At 41.1% G+C, this 21789-nt stretch overlaps 1 pseudogene; it reads left to right on the forward strand.

Moving 5' to 3' along the window:
- LOC133076377 (calcium-responsive transactivator-like) overlaps positions 1-21447 on the forward strand; it is a 124019-nt pseudogene extending 102572 nt beyond the window's left edge.
- The last annotated feature ends 342 nt before the right edge of the window (positions 21448-21789 follow it).

Below are 21789 nucleotides of genomic sequence, written 5' to 3' on the forward strand. Positions count from 1 at the left end.
TGCCACTTACACATGGGCTATTTTTCCCAGTAAGTACCAAAAGTACCATATCTTTTCAAAGGTCAAGGAAATATTTGAGAAAGAAAGGAAAGGAGGGAGGAAAAGAAAGAGGAAGGGAGGAAAACTGAAAAATGAAATGAATAAATATTTAATCAACATCCTACAAGTCATGTGAAATAGTCATCTGCAATGTAACTCATATGATTACCTACTTAATATATTATACATAAGATATTTTGATATATTTTTATATGATATGGAAAAGAGCGTCCAAAGCTAAGAGTGCTTCAGGTCTACCAAACAGAGTTATTTACTGAAAACCAACTCAAAACTTCTTCCCGAGCTCATACTCTCCTTTCCAATTGCCTACTGCGCACAGTCACCTCAGTGACCCCAGGAATCTCAAATACAACACATCCCAAATAAAATCATCTTTCTTCCCAAATGTGCTTCTACAGTTTATGCAGTAGAAACAGCATGGGCTCGGGTATCAGCCAATTTTCTAGGTTCAAACTTCAACTCTTTGAGATAGTCATGTTGTGGAAAATAAGAATTTAAAATGGGACTTTGTCATTTACTAAGAATTGCATTGCAGGAAGGCAAGGAAAAGAGTGATCACCAGCCAGAGATATAAGCACCTGAGTGCTGTGATAGAATGTTGTCAGGATCTAGTGAAGAACAAGGGAAGAAGCGGTCGAGAATGTCTTTGGAGAGGGAACAGGGGAGACTCCTCAGAGAGGGTAATATTGGAGTTGCATCTAGACAAGAAAGACCCATGCAGCCCAGGGCATGGCTAGAAGAGGGGAGGGGGAGAGGATGAGCGTGAACCAACGTGTCGCCTAGGGCCACCAGCAGATTTCTGGGCATAACAGAGGAGGTTGGGAGAGGGGCTTGCATTGGATCAGGGATCCATGTTTACCAGGAGCCAGAGTTGCCATTTTATGCTGAGGATAAAGGGGAGTCACAGAGGAAATCTGAGCAGGGGACAAATATGATCCGATTTGCATTCAGGAAAAGTAACTTTGGTAGCCAGGAAAGGGATAAATTAGGACCAGACTGCAGTGGAAAGAATCCTAACAGATGACTGTAAACATCCAGACTCTCAGAGATGATGAGACTGAATGAAGACAGAGCAGTGGGGAGGAAATCAAGGGAGCGTTAGGAAGGAGTTAAGGGGTAAACTGATGGTCACGATTGATGCTGGGTCACACGGGTGGAAGAACAGGGCTGGGGTGGGGCTGGTCTCTGGCTCAGAGGCTCATCTGATTCTCTAGAGGACTAAATGAAATCATGTGTGCCTGGCATGTGGTTGAAGTGCAAAAAATATTATTTCCCTTCCTTTTCCTCCCTTATTCCTGGCACCGTCACCTACCCAGGGACTGAGGCCAGAAATGTGGGAGACTAATTCGAGTCTTCGCTGTCCTTGACCCTGCACAAGCAGAGTCACCCGGAGCAGATGCCACCAAGTGAGAAAAGGGGACAATAGAGACCAGAAGGGGGAAATGATCCTCAGAAAGCTGACAGTCTGCCTCTGACCTGAGTTTATTTTTTGGAGTAGTGGGCCAACAGGAGCCTGGGTGAAGGGTGTTCTGTGACTTGCCCACCTGCAGGGCTGGAGGCCAGATGAGTGCTTCCTAAAGCAACGGCCCCGCCCCCTACATGCCCATCCTACCTGGTTCTCTTCTCTCCTTTCCCAGCTCCCGTTCACTGGCTCCCCAGTGATCAAGTGCTTGGCTAGCTAGCTGCTGAGACTGGAAATGAGTCTGAAAGTTTAGCCATGCTCTCCCCAAGGGAAATGGTTAATAAACTAGATTGTAAACAGAGCCAAATACAGTTTAAGGTCATTTTTACTTTTATTAATAATAAGGACTGGAAAAGGCAAAACTACGGGGACAGAAAACAGGTCCATTGTTGCCAGGTATTGGGAACACCCCGAAAGTGAAATGTTTTATACTTTGGTTGTAGGGTTAGTTACATGACTGCTATGTTTTTTCAAAAGGCATGGAACTAACTGTACGTTAAAAAGCATAAATTTGACTGTATGTAAATTACACCTCAATAAACCCAACTTTAAATAAACAAATGAACAAATAAATAAACAAACAAATAAGTAGGTAGTAAGGGCTCAGTAAATGTTTGCTAAAGTGATAGTGACTGATAGTGTTAAGGTATTAGCTGTCAACACTGCAGACTTTACTCCTTCCTGGAATGTTTGCATTTTAATAGAGGGTTCTTAAAGCTGGAAAAAGCCTTGAAGGCCCAAAGAAGTTAGTATCCAGTAGGATGACTTCTTTCAAATGCAAGCTATTTTTTTACAATCTGGAGAGAGAGTTCTAGATGAAAGGAAAGGCCAGTAGGAGAGCCAGGAGGCAGGGAGTGGGTAGACCTTGCCTGCCTCGAAACTTACAAACCACAGAAAGGCGATACTTTCTCTAAGTCGTCCTCCTCTACCAATTATCCACCATTTCCATCAGAGGCCTGAGTTTTCCTGGATTATTATCCTGGCCCATGACGTCACATTCTTAGTGGAAAAACAATTCTTATTTAACGGATGTAAAACGATACTACACCTAAGTTTAGATTGGAGAATGAGAATCAGTGCCTGGCAGCTGGAACAGGGACTGTTTAAAGTCAACCCAGAGGTACAAACTAGGTATAAAATAAGCTACAAGCTTATACTGTACAACACGGGAAATATAGCCAGTATTTTATAATAACTATAAATGGAGTATAACCTTTGAAGATTATGAATCACTATATTGTACACCTGTAACTTATATAATATTGTACAGCTATACTTCAGTAAAAAATAAAATAAAATAAAAAACAAAGATAAAAAAAGTAATAAAATAAATAAATAAAGTCAAGCCAGGTTGAAATCTGTCCCTGCCCCACCGCATATGGGCCAAGCCAAATGGTGGCTTTGAGCCGACCACCTTTGTCCTGTCAGCCTGAGCTGCCAGTCAGGTGGCAAAGGACTAGACCTGTCTTTAGCCTCATTCTGCCGCTCAGGTCTGCCGAGAACCGGTGGGACCACCTAGACGTCCTTGAAAGGGAAATTCTACCTGTTTCTCTAAAATTCACTCTCTGATGTTGTACTACCAAAGCACCTCACTTTTCTTTCTAATTCAAAATTTCTCATCACACAGGACAAGGATCCTCTTTTCCAGACCATTCAGGGAACTAATTTCTTCCTAAGCAATTCAAAACCCAAAATGCCAAATTCCTGATTTTTCTGCCCCCCTGCCAACCGTTCTCACCGCCTCCTTTCCCCTGAGTGCATGGGAGCACGTGTTTGAACCGACGAGGTAGCATCTGTCACCCTTGGCAGCAAAAAGTGGAGTGACACTTTCCCCTGCTTGTCCCTGACACTCCACCCTGGTGAGGGGTGTGGGGAGGGTACTGTTTGTTCCCAGGTCAATTAGTTCATCAGTGTTGCCAGAATTATCTACTCCTTGCCTTCCCTGGGTTGCAGGTTCAGGAGGAGGAAGCATTTGACCACTGTGCTGGAGAGGAGGTATCAGTGATGGGAGCAGTGGTGGCCTCCTCTCCTTGTCCATTGGGCCAAGGTGTGTGGGAAACTCAGGAGCGGCAGCAGCTCCCAACACCCCAGTCGGCTGCCCCTAAAATGGTGGTTACCTAGCTCTGCCCAAGTCTGTCCCTAAATTGCCCCTCCAAAATTGAACCCTCTTTTACAACACTTGATCTGTTGCCTCCAACTCTGCATTTCCCCGACACAGCCCTTCTGGGGCTTTTGGAGCCCCACCTCCCTCGCCACCCCCAAAGAAAACAAAACAAGATTCAACCTGTTAATTGCTTCCTTCCTACCAAGAAGGCAGCTAGTTGACTACACCTGCTGAGACTGTTCCAACTTATGCCTGCAGAGTTGATGAAAGGGTTCTACCTCTTTTGAAGTTCAGTCAAAGCTAACTTTTACTGAGTGCTTACTATGGGGCCAGACATCATGCTAACCTCGGTAATGCCAGTTAATCCAGGCATGGAAACTGAGTTGCAGAGAGGTAGTGGCTAGTGACAGACGCAGCTGGGATTGAAACGTATGACCCACCATAATCACAGCTACACTAAACTCTGGGCACTAAACTGGGTCACTTGTCCCTCCTGCCCTCCCCATCCACAACTCCAGTCTGTTCTATTTGGGATTGAGGATCCAACACAGGGGGACACGGAAAGAGCTTTACTAGCCTGAAGGATTTATGGAACTCTTCCAGAAAATTCTGTGGTCTATCCAGTCAAGTGGACCGACAAAATCAGGAAACAAACATGTATAGGAAGGGGTCCAGGGCAGGTTAAAGGCTCTGCTGCCCAAGTCCTTTTTTGTTATTCTTTGAAATCAGTAGAAATATAAAGTTTTCAACGTTTATCATAATGTAGGAATCTGGCAGTGTAGTAACTATAAATATTGTGTTAGGCATGTTTAAAGTAATACTTTTTCTGATTGTAAATTTTAAACATTCTCATTGCAGAAAATCTGGAAAATACCAAAAAAATTAAATTAATTACAATTAAAATTAATTACAATTAAAAATTTAAGTACAAAAATACAAAATGAATCTTACACGCATTTCCATCACCCACAGTTAACCTCAGTTAATATATTGGTGGGTTTCCTTTCAGTCATTTTTTTCTGCATAAATATGTATATATTTTCTAAGGGATGACTCTGACATAAAAATATATATACTTGGGTTTTCACTGAATATTATGTTAGCTAGCATTTTTCCTTGTAATTAATCTTTTGGAAAATATCATTTTAATGACTGCAAATTATTTAATAAACAATAATTTATTTAACTATCTCCCTAATGTTGGGCGTTTGAGTTTTTCCCAATTTTTCACTATTACAAGAAATGCCATTTCTCTCAATATTTCCTCAAGATTGTTTACTAGAAACAGAATTACAGGGTCAGGTGACCTTTTAAAGTTTTTAAAACATTTTTTCTACATACAATTTAATGATTCTAAGTATTCGTATTGTTCTTTATATGGTTGGCCAAAAGAAAATGTTGAGTTTATACTAAATATGTCCTTGTTAGCTTTGTATAGCTAAAACCCTTTCAGAAAAACTATCACCTTGACTTGAATAAATAAATGTTTTTAAAAAAAGAAGAAAAGAAAACAGCTGGAAATCATATCTATCTTTACAGAGTAGTAGGTGTTTAAAGGCTTCAGAAGATCTTGAGAGAATCTGTTATGACTGAAGATGTCTACAGGAATCAAAAAAAAAGATTTTTCCCCCCAAATGAAGAACTTGATAATAAGAAAAAATAAAAGCAAAAGAAGGTTGAATTTGTGGCGAATGTTAAATTTGAAGAGGTTCTTGAATCTTTGATTCATTCCTTTCTAAAAGCTTTTTAAGATGTCAGCTTCCTAAGGTTTTTATGTTCTCTGCTGCATTTAGCAAACCAGGTTAAATGTGGATGATAAAGACTGTTAGGAAGAACATTGTGCTTCCATGAGTCACTATACTTAACCTTCAATAGCTAGGAAGCCAATTATCTGCAACCTGAGCTGTGCAGACCCTTACTTTCTTTCCTCTTCCTAATAGGTATCCAGATTTATGCTCATTTAACATCTCCTTAGGACCGAGAGCAAACATAGGCAGAAGACATGAAAGAATATAAACTTCAAATCTATCGATTTTGTTACAGTCAACTCTAAATGAAGCAGATTTTCTGTATGACATGGGCAATACTGATTAGTAGCACCTACTACCCTGAAGGAACACTGCTGGGTGCTGGGGAGACAAATGAGCTTAGGAGACTGTCAACCAGCCCAGGATGCTGTGAAGCTGGGCCAGAAAAGGCACAGTGTCAGCAGCTGACATTGGAAACAGCAGCGATACTCATGATATACTTCACATTTAGGTAGTGAGTTTTACAAATTTCGAAGGGTCTTCATGTACATGTGGTCATTTAGAGCCCCTAACACTACAAAGAAATAATCACCCGTATTCCAGAAACGGGGCACAGATCCTCAGAGAGGTTAAATGCCTTGCCCAGTGTCGCAAAGCCTGTAGGCAGCAGGATTAAATATCAAAGCCAGATGTTCTGATTGCAACACTTGTGAACTCCCATGCTGCCCTCTTACAACAAAATCTTGTGTCCTACTGGATGCCAAATCCTCCATTAGATAATAGAGGATAACTGAGCTCCTTCAAGGAGCTCAAGACATATCAAAAGGGGCAGATACAAACTGAAAGTATAATACTAAATGATGGAAGACATAACTGAGATTCACGGTAGGAAAGTACTTTGGATTTCAAGTGTGGCCAAACTGTCTCATGAGGAAGCAGCCACTAATGTAATGATAAGGAAGGACTTTAGACTTATCACATCTCTTCTCCCTTCCAGTACTTGCCCTAAATTCCATAAATCCAGACTAATTCTTCTAGCAGTACAACATGGTGGGTTAAGAACTTAGGCTTTGGATCAGACAAGCTTGGGTTTAAAACCTGGCTCTGCCACTACTAGCTCTTGCTTCAGTGCCCAACTCAGTCATCTAAGGGGGCTGTAAGAGCTAAATGAGATAATGCAGTAGAAATTCTTAATACTTTGCCAGGTGTACACCAGGGGTTTAATAAATACTAGGATGATAATGAGCATGATGAGGAGGATGAGGATGATGATGAATGGGTAATCTGGTTATTAGAGAGGAGGAAGGAAATTGGAAAGGAAGAATGGTGATAGGGCCTTAAGAGAATTGTTTTTACCTAACTCATGCCCTGCAGATTCCAGCTAGAAATCAAGGAATTTGCAGCAAGCTGGGCAGCCACAGGTTGGGGCGATAAGGGTGGAGCCTCAGTGTTCCTTGGAAGGCAGCAAAACCGGATTCCTGAAGTGTTGTGGTTTCCAAGACAAGTTGAAGTCTCCTCATTGGGCAGTAATGACATTCACCCTGACTCTGTCCCCCAGAACAGACCAGCACATTCTGGAGCTCCTCTCAGACCCACCAGCCTTTCTCTGACCCATTCACAGCCCCTCAGGGATTCCTGCCACAGACTGAAGTCCTCACTTGAGTCTTAAGCCATGTTTCCTTCACCAGAACGAATAATCCCAACTCTATTTGACTTCCCAACTCTAGAACACTAATTTCCTTCCTATAATTCTGCTATGATATAATATAGTATTAAAGAGGATGCCCTTAACTCCCTGAGTTCAAATTCTGGCTCTGTCATTTGCTGGATGTTTAATCATGGCCAAGTTAATTATCCTCTGTACCTCAATTGCCCCATCTGTAAAATGGGAACAAGAATATTATCTATGACACAGGGATTTGTGAAGATTAACTAAGAGCTTACAGTTGTGGCTGACACAGAATTAAGTGCTCAATAATATTAACTGCTATGATTTTCCCCCTTCAAAAATGATGATTCTGGTAAATGCTAACTGGGTAAATATATAACAACTATTACTTACATAAAATATGAGATTATTTGTATATTTTGATTATCAGTTTTAATTCCATATTCTCTCAAGCATGATAATTGAGAGTTCTCTTTTGGAATTTGTTTGTTTGGACTGCTTCCCAAAGATGATATAAATGATGCCAAAATATCTACTAATAAAGAAGGGACAAAATGCCTATTAATGACACTTTAAATCTTATTTAAATCTTATTGTCAATTTTTCTAAAAGCTCCAGAGTTAAAAATGTCAAGAAGAGGTGTGTGTGTGTGTGTGTGTGTGTGTGTGTGTGTGTGTGTGTGTGCGCATGCCCACCCTTTATATCTGTCAGAGTTCCATACGAGAGTGTCTAGATGAGATAAACATAGGGATTTACTCAGGAGGAGCAGAAGTGGAATTGCTTGATATTTAAACCAAGGAAGTCCTGCTGCATATGCCCAAGCATCCCTTTAATCACTTGGTTATGTACAGGAGAAACTTGAAGCTACTGTCTGCTATTGTGTTTTCTAAAGTAAATTTCATATTTTTTATCATTATAAAAGTTACACTTGCTCACTGTAATAAATAGGAAAATGTAAATAAGGTAAAAAAAGAAAATAATCATCTATAATTAGAACTCTCAGAGTAATCCAGGGTAACATATTTTTTATATGATCCAGTCTTTTTTCTATACATGAAACATATAGCAATTCTAAAGTAGAGGAATATTTCACAGTGATCAAAGTGTCATTCTACCAGAAAGACATCACAATTCTAAATCTGTATGCATTCAATAACATAGCTTGAAAATACACAAAGCAGAACTCAACAGAACTAAAAGAGAGACTTTACCTCTTTCAATGGCTGAATGGTTTATTGTTTTTAAAAAGGCAAAAGTTATTAAGAATATAGAAGACCTAAACAACTCAATTAAAAATTTTGACCTAATTGACATATATAGAACACTGCATCCAGTAATGACAGAATACACATTCTTTTCAGTGCATATAGAGCATGTCAAAAATTGATCATACAGAAACCTCAGCAAATTTCAAAGGATTGGAATCATGAAGGGCATATTCTCTGACTAACATGAAATTAAGATAAAAATTAATAACAAAAAGAACTAGATAATCTCAACTTTTTTGGAAGTAAGCCATACACTTCTAAATAAGGGCAAATAAGAAATCCCAACAAATACTAGGAAATATTTTTAACTGAATGATAACTTGTGCAATTTTCTGAACATATCAAAACTTGTGGGATGTAATTAAAGCAGTGGTAGAGGGAAACATATAGCCATATTTAACACATATTTAATAGATATGTTAGAAAAGAAGAAAGACTAAAAGTCAATATTCTAAGCTTTTGTCTCAAAAAGCTAGGAAAACATACTTATCAAATGAAACAAATGAGAAGGTGAGAAATAAAATAATAATGGTAAGAACAGAAATCGGTGAAATAGAAAACAAACTTTCAACAGAGAAAATCAACAGAAGCAAAATTAGTTCTTTGAAAAGATCAAAATAATAAATAAACCTCTAGAAAACTGAGAGAAAAAAAGAGTGAAATTACAAATTACTAAAATCAAGAATGGAAAAGGGGACATAATTATACACTTGATAGATATCAAAAGGTATTAAAGATATATATTTTTTGAAACGCTTTATGCCAATAAATTTGACAATTTTAACACAGAATAATCCTTTAAAAACGTTACCAAAACTAACAGAAATAGAAAATCTTAATTAAGTTTTAAAAACCTTCCAATAAAACAAAACAAAACAAAACAAAACCTTAGACCCAGATGGCTTTGGCTGTGAATTCTTCCAAACATTTAAGAAAGAAATAACACTGATTCTGCACCAACTCTTTTAGAAAATAGAAAAGGACATGTTTATGAGGACAAGTATAACCTTGACTCTAAAACCTGACAGGGTTTACAAACTACTTACTCTCATGAATATAGATCCAAAAATCCTAAACAAAATATTAGCAAATAAAATCCAGTGATATATAACAAGGTACTATGTCACAGAGAAGTAGAGTTTACTCCAGGAATGCCAGGGTTGTTTAACATTTTAAAATTCATCAATGTAACTCATAATATTAACAGATTAAAACAAAAAATTATGATCACCTTGATAGGTGTAGACAAGGCATTTTATACAGTTAAATGCCTTTAGGGGATAAAAATGTTAGCAAACTAGGAATAAAAGGGACTCTCCTTAATTTGATAAAGAATACCTACAAAAATCCTACTTCAAACATAAAATCAAACAGATTATTGAAAGCTTTCCTCCTCTACTGAGGAATGAAAAGATGATTCACCATTTTCCCAAGTTCCTAGCCAGTGAAATTAAAGGCAAAGTTTATAAAGATAGAAATACAACTGTTATTATTGGTAAATGACATGATTGTGCACATATAAAATCTAAGAGTCTGTAAGCTATTACACCAATAAGTTAACAAAGTTAAGTATTTAAAAATTAATATACAAAAATCAATTGTATTTCTATATATCACCAAAAAAGGAAAAATATATTGAAACATAAAACTTTTTACAATAGTACCAAATACATATCAAATACTTGGAATCAATCTAAAAGATGTATAAAACATCCATACTGAAAACTAAAAAACATTACTGAGAGAAATTTTTAAAGGTTTAAGTCAATGGTAGGATATCTCATTGAAATATGAGATATTAAATTGAATTGAATTCAGTTATGAACTGAAATTGTGACTCTGCCAACTCTCCCCAAAATTGATCTGTAGATTTAAGACAATCCCAATCTCAATTTCTGTATGGGTTGTTTGTGTGTGTGTGTTTGTGTGTGTGTGTGTGTAAACTGACAAGGTAAAATTGATATGGAATTATAAAAAATTGAGAACACTAAGATAATCTTCAAAAAGAAGAAAAAAGCTAGGGGACTTATACTGACAAATATTAAGACTTACTTTCAACTTCTAGTAATTGGAACAGTGTGGTACTGGTGTCAGGATAGGCAAATAGACCTCTGGAACAGAACAGAATCCAGAAACATAGAATATTACCTAATTAAAATAAAGATGACTCTGACTATAGTGCAGAAAGGATGATCCATTTTTTTTTAATGGTGCTGGGTCAATTGGATATCTGTATAGAAAAAAAATGAATCTTGACTACTATCTACTATGCTGTATCATACCACACAAAAATCAATTCCAGATGGGTTATAGCTCTAAATGTCAAACAATTTAGCTTTCAGAAGAGAATAATGCAAAATGTCATCATGATAGGCAAAGATATCTTAAGTAGAGCACAAGAAGCACTAGCCATAAAGGAAAGAAACTGGTAAGTTGGATTAGTTGCAAGAACAATGGGCCACTGAGATTTAAGGTGTTGGATCAGAGTGAGAATGTTTGTGCTTCAATCAGAGGTAGCTCTACCAGGAAGCTAAGCTTTAAAACCCTTCCTCTGCACAGGTCCCTTCCAAGGACCTGGCAATCTATTCACGTGGTCATATATTTTTGTAAATTGTACACATCTCAAGCTTTATCAATCCTGGAGTGTCCCAGGGCATGCTGGCTACAGTGTCTTTTCCTATCCTATGGCATCTGTCCCACTAACCCAGACCCAGACTCTGTTCGCAGTGAGCCGGTAGGTACTGCCAATCGAGCAGAGAAGGCAGCTCTGAAATCTGTTTGCCATCCTTGTGATTCCTTTTGCCCAGATTTGGGATTGATGAAAAGACTGGGGACCATCAGCAGGTATGGGTGGGTGACTTGGAGAAAAGAGAACTGTGACAGGGGAAAGATGATGGGATATGTGGGATGACAAAGACTATCTCCTTGACCAAGCTTTGCTCAGATTCTTTGGAACCTTCTTCTCAACTAGGAGCTAACCATTGAACTTCTGTGTCCATCTTTACATCACCCAGTTTTAGCAAAAATCCTGCTATGTCAGTTTAGCAAGAATCCTCACCTGCCATATCTGATCAAATTTTTCATCCCCCACTCTTGGTATCTAATCACCGGGCCCTGCCTTCAGCAAAAATCTTACCAAGTTGGTTTAGCCAGAATCCCTCCTTACCCCTGACGTTTCCTCTTAGTGATTTTCCATCCACTGACCCCCACCCTGATCCTTGGCTATTAATCCCCACTTGTCCATGCTGCACTCAGAATTCAGTTCTATACTGAAGTCTCTTTTTTCCCCTCCTCTTGCAATAGTTTTGGGTTTAAAAAAATATATATCTTCACTGTTTTAACTAGTGTCCAGCTCTAGTCTCTTTGACAGGAGTCAAAGGACCTGATACCCACCAGAATTCTAGAAATGCTTGATTTGACTGTGACAAAACAGACTCATATATGGAACTGAGCACCATTTATACCTAACTGCCATTCAGTGCAATAACAGTTCCATATATTATTATTAAACGTGTGTCCAATTAACTTTGATGACAACCCTCTTCCTAGTCTTGCTCTCTCAGTTTGGTAATCCAATTGTGACGTTAAAAACTCAAGAGGATGTTGCTTTCAGGCTACAGTAAGGTAGCTAGGCTACTACGGTGTCATAGTTCCCACGCAGGGCTGGAAGTGACTCATTTTCTTGTTAACTTGTGCTATATATACTCCAGAAAAATGAGTTGACATTTCTAAGAATACCTGATAGAAAAGAACAGAAGTTTTTCTTTCTCTCCCTGTCATCTGAAACTCTTAACTCATATACTGTGCAATGTATGTGGAGGTAAAATATGCACTCCTCCCCAAAAGCCAGGAGTAGAGCAGGCTGCCCTACCACTACCAGCCACAACCCAGTATCAGATAGTTTCTCTAACTCTGAAGACATTTTCTTTATAAAAATATAGCAGTGGCTGACATCCTTCATCATGCAAACCAACAAAGAGCTATTAAATACCTACAACAAACAGAGCTCGTTTCTTCTTTTCCCCAAAGCTTGTTTTTGATCCTTTGATGGAAAACTTGGGCTAGATAAAAAGGAAGCACAGAACGACAAGCCATCATCCCCCAAATATTTTATTCTCTCACCTCACAGCTCTAGATACACCTGGGAAGGATAAAGAGGAATAGATGAAAGAGTGACTATGCACTTTAAGTCATTCCTTTAAGTAATCTAAGATGAATGAAAAGAGTCACCCATATTAAAATGCAATTTACGTCTGAAGGTGTTCCCTGTGTGGAAATTGCAATTATGGGAGAATCAATGGTAAGGCCTTTTGGGGGTGAGGTTGGTTGACTTATGCCTTGAGTACAGCTGTGTTATTGGAGTGAAACTGGGCTTATTGGCCAGGTTAGAACAACATTATTTCAACTTCTCAGGACACTTCTTTCTAGAAGAGAGGCAATTAACAGGAAGTAAGGAGGAAATGTAGGAACAACAACAGCTAAAGTAAAATGAGTTTTGGTCTTTTATTTATTTTTTTAAATTTATTTATTTATTTATTCATTTATTTATTTTTGGCTGCATTGGGTCTTCGTTGCTGCGCGCAGGCTTTCTCTAGTTGCAGCGAGCAGGGGCTACTCTTCGTTTTGGTGCGCAGGCTTCCCACTGCGGTGGCTTCTCTTGTTTCAGAGAACGGGCTCTAGGCACACGGGCTTCAGCAGTTGTAGCTCACAGGCTCTAGAGCGCAGGCTCAGTAGTTGTGGAGCACGGGCTTAGTTGCTCCGCGGCATGTGGGATCTTCCCGGACCAGGGCTCGAACCCGTGTCCCCTGCATTGGCAGGCGGATTCTTAACCACTACGCCACCAGGGAAGCCCCGTTTGGTCTTTTAAAAGGTAAATTCCAGTTAGATCCATCTCTTGGGGAGGGCAATGGACCCAGCTGTCCTCGGCCCCGTGGTGGTGCTGCACCTCACTCTTCTATCTTGAAACACTGTTAAAACTCAATTTAAAATTTTCTGTCTTGAATAAAGATAACCCAAGGGGTCTATGAAAGATGCTGGCAGAGTGTTTCCTTTCCAGTGCGATTGATTATCTTAGGAACTTAACACTGACGGGGTTGCCCAAGGACCTTCACCCTTGGGGAAGGTCCTGACCTCATTTGCAAAACTCATCTCATTCTCTGAAAGTGCCAAATAAATGAACTTTTCAGTAGATATGCCTATTAATTTTGTATTTGTGCAAATTCCTTGATCTCTAGGAATCCTGTTTGACCAATGCTTGATTCACCTACTATGCACCAAGTGCTGGCACCTAAGAGAGGTTTTGCTCCAGAGCAGCAATAAGCAAACACTAAATAAAACGAAACAAGAGACTTGAAAGCCACGTTCCCAGGCTAATCTAGGAAGCAGGCCACATTCATCATTAGTGCTAGTCCTTATGGCTAGACCTTTACCCTGCCCCATGGCTGTCTCTTTAATCACTAAATTGTAGCCTTTCTAAACAGCGCCTAATGCTCCAGATCAGTGGTTCTCCAACTGTGGTCCCCAAACCAGCAGTATCAACGTCTCCTGGAAACTGGTTGGAAATGAAAGTTCTTGGGCCTCATCCCAACCAGAAGTTCTGAGGGTGCGACCCAGTAACCTGTGCTTTACCAAGTCCTCCAGGTGATTCTGTTGCACACATTAAAGTTTGAAAATCACTGCTCCATACCACCCACTCTCTCTTTCCTTCCTTGGAATGTACTCTCTTTCCTCCAATCCATCTGGACTCTTCTCTCTGCTAAGACAACTAACCCAACACTTATGTTCACCGACGACAACAGTTAAAACATTGGGTCTCTCTCAGTTAATAGGTATTATGAAGACCAGACTTTTAACACATAGATGAGAATTTCTGCCTGGCCTGGTGTTGGAGATTCACTCTGAAGAGGGACTATCAAGACCACCATTCTTGTCTGTTGGCTCACTTCCAACCCCAGACAAGACCTGCGCTTTTACTCCGGCCCCCTCTGCATGGGAAGGTAGAGCTGTAGCCTGGTGCCTCCCCACAGTTGCAGAGGGAATCACCTGGACTTCAGGCGGGTAGCAGCCCAAAGAGGCTGGGGGTCTGGCAGGTCTGTCTCCAAATGAGCTTGCTTCTCACCCATCAAACAAGACACACTTTTTAATACAATAACCACTGTTACCTAATGACCAGCAATGTTCCACTTTGAACTAAGATGATAATATTAATGAGAGTAAAAAGATCTAAAATATCTAGTAAAAATATCTGAACATTTGTTGAGAGCTTTCTATGCACCAAACACTGTGCTAAATGCGCTAAGTTACTCAATTTAATCCTCCCAACAACCTTACGAAAGATGTACTTTCATACTGTCCCATTTTACAAAAGAGAAACTGAGAATCTCAGAGAACCATTACTTGGAATCCTCCCTCCCACTCTGATATATGAAGCTTCCTTTCTGGCATAGCATTCAGCGTGGGTAAGTCTGGCTGCCACAAGTAAATAGAGTAGTAGACGGGAAATAGTCACAGAGTGAAGCTTAGTGCAAACTTTTCAGACCCATGTTCTGGGGTACACCAGCCCAGGCTCTCTCGTAATTTTTGCAAGGCTTGAAGTTACATAACAGTATAAATAGAAGCCCACTTACCATATGTCTAAATATTTTAAAGTTATAAATTAGACTAGCAAACTGCTAAATAAAATATCCTCTTACCTTTGCAAAAAGTACGTTCACAACAGCTTGGAGGCCAGATTCAGATTCTGGACTCCTAGACTCCACAGCGTTCTGTATTGGAACTTGATCATGGGGAGTGAAGTTGTTCCCTGCCATTCCTTTCTCTTCTCATGCTTGTCTCCAGAGCCCACCAAGAAAGGCCTCATGTGTTCACAGGTGGATACAGTAGTTGACATGAGACGGCTGGGACCTGGGACCCTTTGCTGCAGTGCTGCAGTGCTTGCACCTGGACACACCTCTCCTCAAGCAACAAAATACAAAGTTACTTTATGGGGCTAAAAATAACTGTGTGCATGCGCAGTTGGGGCAAATTCTGGACCCAAAAGATACAAAAAAACCCAACTGCCACTTTTGAAGAGCTGGGAGCAAAAACAGGGTGTGGGAGCAAAAGCAGGGTACTGCGCATGCCCCGTGCACACTGCACCACCTAAGGGGTGGGCAAAACACCTAAGCCGCCCCTCTGGCCCGACCCCGGGACACACCTCTACCCTCATCCCATATAAGAAGCAAGCTTGCCCCGCCTCAGGGAGTGAGCAAGCAAGGGAAACTGTTGTTTTTTCTTGCTGCCCCCCTGCTGCAGCAGGGGCCCCAGTAAATCCTTGCCTGATTTTCTTGTCTGGCCTCTAGTCAATTTCTATTGATTGGGGAAGGCCAAGAACTCTGGTCAGTAACATACACATCCAAACTTTGTCCCCAGACCCCTGCAAACAGCAGGGCCCCTTGGCCAAGGCTGGGCTGTGAGGGGAGTCCACTCTCAGAAGGACAAGCTGTACTATTGATAGAAAGGCATGCAGGCCCAGAGCATGATGTAGAGGGGTGAAACGTGATTCTGGGTGGGACTATCCCCATGGCCCTAGGGAAGGGGCACAGGCAGAGAAGGGCCAACTCAGAGCCTCTATATCACAGATCCCAGGGTAGCGGCCTTTCTTGCCTCATCTAAGGGCAATTCTGCCCACACTGTCCTCCAGAATCTCTGAGAAAGAGGATTACTATTCAAATAAGATTGAGAAACACTGGATATTGCACACCCTTCTTGGAAATTTATAGTACAGGCATATCTCACTTTATTGTGCTTCACTTTTCTGCCCTTTGCAGATACTGTTATTTTTTATAGATTAAAGGTTTCCTTTTTGTCAAGCAAGTCTAATGGTGCCATTTTTCCAACTGCATTTGCTCACTTCGTATCTCTGTGTCACATTTTGGTAATTCTAGAAATATTTCAAACGTTTTCATTATTATATTTGTATGGTGACCTGGGATCAGTGATCTTTGACATTTTATTATAATTGTTTGGGGTGTCATGAACTGCACCCATATAAAATGGTGAACTTAAGCGACAAGTGTTGTGCATGTTCTGACTGTTCCCCCATCTCTCTCTCTCCCCTCAGGCCTCCCTATTCCCTGAAACACAACAATGCAGCAAGTCCCCTACATACAAACCTTCAAGTTGTGAACTTCCAATGATGCAAACATGCATTCGCATGTCCAATCACGTAAGTTAGTTCACTTGTCAGGCAAACATTGTCACATGTGTGCATCCTCTACAAGTGGTTGTGCTTTTGTGTACTTTACAGTACTGTATAGAGTACAGTAGTACAGTATCTTTATTTCAAGCCCAGGATGTCCGGAAGCAAGCGTAAAAGCAGTGGTGATGTAGCTGGTACTCCTGTATTTTTCAAGGTACTGTCCTGTAAGATTAAAAATGCTTTATTTATTTTTTGTGTTTGTTTTTTACGTATTATTTGTGTGAAAAGTATTATAAACCTATTACAATACAGTACTATCAATATATAGCCGATTGTGTTAGTTGGGTACCTAGGCTAACTTTGTTGGACTTATGAACAGATTGGACTTATGAACGTGGTCTCAGAATGGAACTCGTTTGTATGTAGGGGACTTACTATATTGAAATTAGGCCAATTAATAACCCTACAATGGCCTTTAAGTGTTCAATTAAAAGAAATAGTTGCATGTCTCTCACTTTAAGTCGAAAGCTAGAAATGATTAAGCTTAGTGAGGAAGGCATGCTGAAAGCCGAGATAGGCTGAAAGCTAAGCCTCTTGCACCAAACAGTCAAGTTGTGAATGCAAAGGAAAAGTTCTTGAAGAATTTAAAAGTTCTACTCCAGTGAACACATGAATGATAAGAAAGCAAACCAGCCTTATTGTTGTTATGGAGAAAGCTCTAGTGGTCTGGATAGAAAATCAAACCAGCCACAACATTCCCTTAAGGCAAAGCCTAAACCAGAGCAAGGCCCTAACTCTCTTCGATTCTAGGAAGGCTGAGAGAGGTGAGGAAGCTTCAGAAAAAAGGTTTGAAACTAGCAGAAGTTATTTCATGAGATATGGGGAAAGAATCCATCTCCATAACATAAATGTGCAGGGTGAAGCAACAAGTATTGATGTAGAAGCTACAGCAAGTTATCCAGATCTAGCTAAGATAATTAATGAAGCTGGCTACACTAAACCACAGATTTTCATTGTAACAAAACAGCTTTCTATTGGAAGAAGATGCCATCTAGGATTTTCATAGGTAGAGAGGAGAAGTCAATGCCTGGCTGCAAAGCTTCAGAGGACAGACTGACTCTCTTGTCAGGGGCTAATGCAGGTGGTGACTTTAAGTTGAAGGCAATGCTCATTTACCATTCTGAAAATCCTAGGGCCCCTAGGAATTATGCTAAATCTACTCTGCCTGTGCTATATAAATGGTAAAATAAAGTCTGGATGACAGCATGTCTGTTTAAAACATGGTTTATTGAATTTTAAGCCTATTGTTGAGACCTACTGCTCTGAAGAAAAACATTCCTTTCAAAATATTACTGCTCATTGACAATGCACCTGGTCACCCGGGAACTCTGTTGGAGATATACAAAGATATGAATGTTGTTTCCATGCCTGCTAATAAAACATCCATTCTGCAGCCCATGGATCAAGGAATAATTTTGATTTTCAAGTCCTGTTATTTAAGAAGTTTCATAAGGCTATAGCTGCCATAGATAGTGATTCCTCTGATGGATCTGGGGAAAGTAAGTAGGAAACCTTGTGGAAAGGATTCACCATTCTAGATGCTATTAAGAACATTCATGATTCATGGGAAGAGGTCAAAATAGCAACATTAGCGGGAGTTTGGAAGAAGTTGATTCCAACCCTCGTGGATGACTTTAAGCGGTTTAGGAGTTCAGTGGAGGAAATAACTGCACATGTGGTAGAAATAGCAAGAGAACTAGAACTGGATGTGGAACATGAAGATGTGACTGAATTGCTGCAATCTCATGGTAAAACTTTAATGGATGAGGAGTTGCTTCTTATGGATGAGAAAGAAAAGAGTTCCTTGAGATGGCATCTACTCCTGGTGAAGATGCTGTGAAGATTACTGAAATGACGGCAAAGGATTTAGAATATTACATAAATTTAGTTGGTAAAGCAGTGGCAGGGTTTGAGAGGACTGACTCCAATTTTGGAAGAAGTTTACTGTGGGTAAAATGCTATCAAACAGCACTGCATGATACAGAGAAATCGTTCATGTAAGGAAGAGTCAAATGACATGACAAACTTCACTGTTGTCTTATTTTAAGAAAATGCCACAGTCACCCCAACCTTCAGAAACCACCATGCTGATCAGTCAGCATCCTTCAACATCAAGGCAAGACCCTTCACCAACAAAAAGATTATGACTTGCTGAAGGCTCTAATGATGGTTAGCACTTTTTAGCAATAAGGTGTTTTTAAATTAAGGTATGTACAATTTTTTTTTAGAAATAATGCTATTGCACACTTAATGGACTACAGTATAGTGTAAACATAACTTTTATAAGCACTGGGAAACCAAAAAATTCATGTGAATTGCTTTATTGTGATATTTGCTTTATGCAGTGGTCTGGAACCAAACCCACAATATCTCCAAAGTAAGCCTGTAAACATTAGTACAGTATTACAGTAAACATTAGTGTCTTAGCTCAGGCTGCCAAAACAAAATATCAAAGACTGGATGGCTTAAACAACAGGAAATTATTTCTCACAGTTCTGGAGGCTGGGAAGTCCAAGATCAAGGTGCCAGACAATTCAGTTCCCTTGTGAGGGCTCTCTTTCTGGCTTACAGACAGCTGCCTTCTCACTGTGTCCTTACATGGCAGAAAGAAAAAGAGAAAGCTCTGGTCTCTCTTCCTTTTCTCATAAGGATACTAATTCCATCATGAGGTCCCCATCTTTATGACCTGAGCTAAACCTAATGACCTCCCAAAGGTCCCACCTCCAAATACCATCATATTGGAAGTGAAAGCTTTGACATATGGATTGGGGAAGGACACAAACATTCAGTTCATAACATGTAGTGAAGACGCTGAGGTCAGATGCAAAGAAATCTTTGTGACTTTAACTCAGCATTACCCACACATATTTATGAAAAAGTTTTTCCAGTTTGGTGGGTCAGTTATTTGCTCCAAATCACAAGTACCTTAAATCAGTCACCACCTTTGGCTCTACACTGTTGGCCACAGTCTATTTCACCAAGATGGCACCTCACTTCAGTCTATGAATTTATATCCACATGTGATAAACACCATCAATAAACCCTGTGTCTAGATGTCCTTGCCTTTCATTCTCAGACCTGTCCTCCTTTAAGATGTTTTAACAATTTGAATGATTCCTAGAGTACCAGTTAAGCATATTTTATTCACATTTATTAAAGTAATACCTGCAACATCACCCCGCCCTAACAACCAAGCGGGTGATGTTGTGACTGACTTCTAAATGCAATCAGTAAGCAAGTGGTTAACACACTGACTTCATTTCTGGAGATCTGATGTACAACATGGTGACTATAGTTAATAATACATTATTGTATACTTGAAATTTGCTAAGAGAGTAGATCTTAAGTGTTCCCACCACACAAACAAAAAATGGTGACTACGAAATGATGAATATGTTAATCAGCTTGATTGTGGTAATCATTTCACAATGTATACATATATCAATATATCACATTGCACACGTAAAATATATCCAGTTTTTATTTGCCAATTTTACCTCAACAAAGCTGGGGGAAAAAACAAAGTTATTTTCTATTTTCTAGATCCCAATCATAATTATGTTTAGAGCTGCATAAAATAACTGCCCAACATAATATATTTTTCAGTGACAATTTTACTTCATATGTATTTCCAAACACTAATCTACTGAAAAAATATTTATTATTATTATATAATTCTGCACTCACCACTCTCAGGCCACTTCACATACCTATCTTATTTATCTTCCCTTTTTTTCCCAATAATAGGCCATTATGAAAAATTTTGAATACATGTCTGAATTGTGTGATAAAGCTTTCCTGATTTTTTTTTTTTTTTCTTTTTTTTTTTTGGCTGTGTTGGGTCTTCGTTGCTGCGCGCAGGCTTTCTCTAGTTGCAGTGAGCGGGGCTACTCTTCGTTGCGGTGCGTGGGCTTCTTCTTGCGGTGGCTTCTCTTGTTGTGGAGCATGGGCTCTAGGCAGGCAGGCTTCAGTAGTTGTGGCACACGGGCCCTAGAGCGCAGGCTCAGTAGTTGTGGCTCACGGGCTTAGTTGCTCCACTGCATGTGGGATCTTCCCAGACCAGGGATTGAACCTGTGTCCCATGCATTGGCAGGCAGATTCTTAACCACTGCGCCACCAGGAAAATCCCTTTCCTGATTTTTTTTTTTTTTTTCCCCAGTCTTTGGTTCCTGATGTGAATTTAAGCTTTATCAATTTGATTTTAGCATTGGTATGTCCATAGTGTGAAAAAAACTGGCCAGGGCCCGCACTCCCAGGGTAGCCTCATTGATGCCACCGCCGCCGGCCTGCCGCCGTCCTCCCTCACGCAGGCGCAGACCAACATCGGTCCGAACCACGTGTTCACGCGGCAGACGGCGCAGAGCGCGCCGCCCAGCACCTCTACGAGCGCGTCCGCCAGCAGCCATGGCTCGGAGGTCCGGCTCCAGCCACTCGGGACCGGCCTTGCAGAGCGTACCGCTTGCAGGGCCAAGGCGCCATTAGCAACGACGTGTCTTGGGCCAACAAAAACATGCAGCCCAACCCAGGTGGCTTCGTCTCGCTACAGCTGGGCGCGGGGCGGGAGCCTGCACTACGCAGGCCAGTCCAAGGCCATGATGGCCGGAGCGGGCAGGGGAGCAGCGCGATGGGGCAGCGGCCCACAGGGCGCTACCGGTCCTCTCGGCAAGGCTCCGCCCAGAGTACCTGTGCCAGGGGGAGAACAACTGTGGCGAGCTGTACGGCCACCGCCAGGCCACCTCGGAGCCCATGAGCTGGACAGACCCCCGGACCACACGGCGATTACGCCGACCAGCTGGCGTCCTACGTCCAGCAGAGCTACTACCGGTCGTTTGAGGAGTCCACACAGCACTACCACAACGGCGGTAAGGCCGGCCGGGCCGCGTGCTGCGGGGCCTGATGTGCACGCTTTATGGAAATGGAGGCCGGGCCCTGTGTCCCCACTCGCCTGTGTGTTCATGAAGCAGGAGAAGGGTCTCGCGGGGTAGACCCACCATCTGGTCCAGCTGACCATCTTGGGGCCTGTGAGCTGGTCTTGGAGCCTCCTCAGTCAAGACTGTCCTTGTTCCAAAGGCGGGTGGGCGAGCGGCGGAGACCTGGGCACCCCATCCCACTCCTGAGCCAGGCGGGCGGCACACGTGGGGGTGTGTTGGGCGTGGCCTGGGCATTTCTTCCAACACCTGCTGGCAAATAAGGCGCATCTCTGGCTGAGGGACCCGTCAGACCGAGGGTGAGGCGGCGA

The sequence above is a fragment of the Eubalaena glacialis genome, chromosome 16 (genome assembly GCF_028564815.1).
Source record: "Eubalaena glacialis isolate mEubGla1 chromosome 16, mEubGla1.1.hap2.+ XY, whole genome shotgun sequence".
NCBI classification, from domain to species: domain Eukaryota; kingdom Metazoa; phylum Chordata; class Mammalia; order Artiodactyla; family Balaenidae; genus Eubalaena; species Eubalaena glacialis.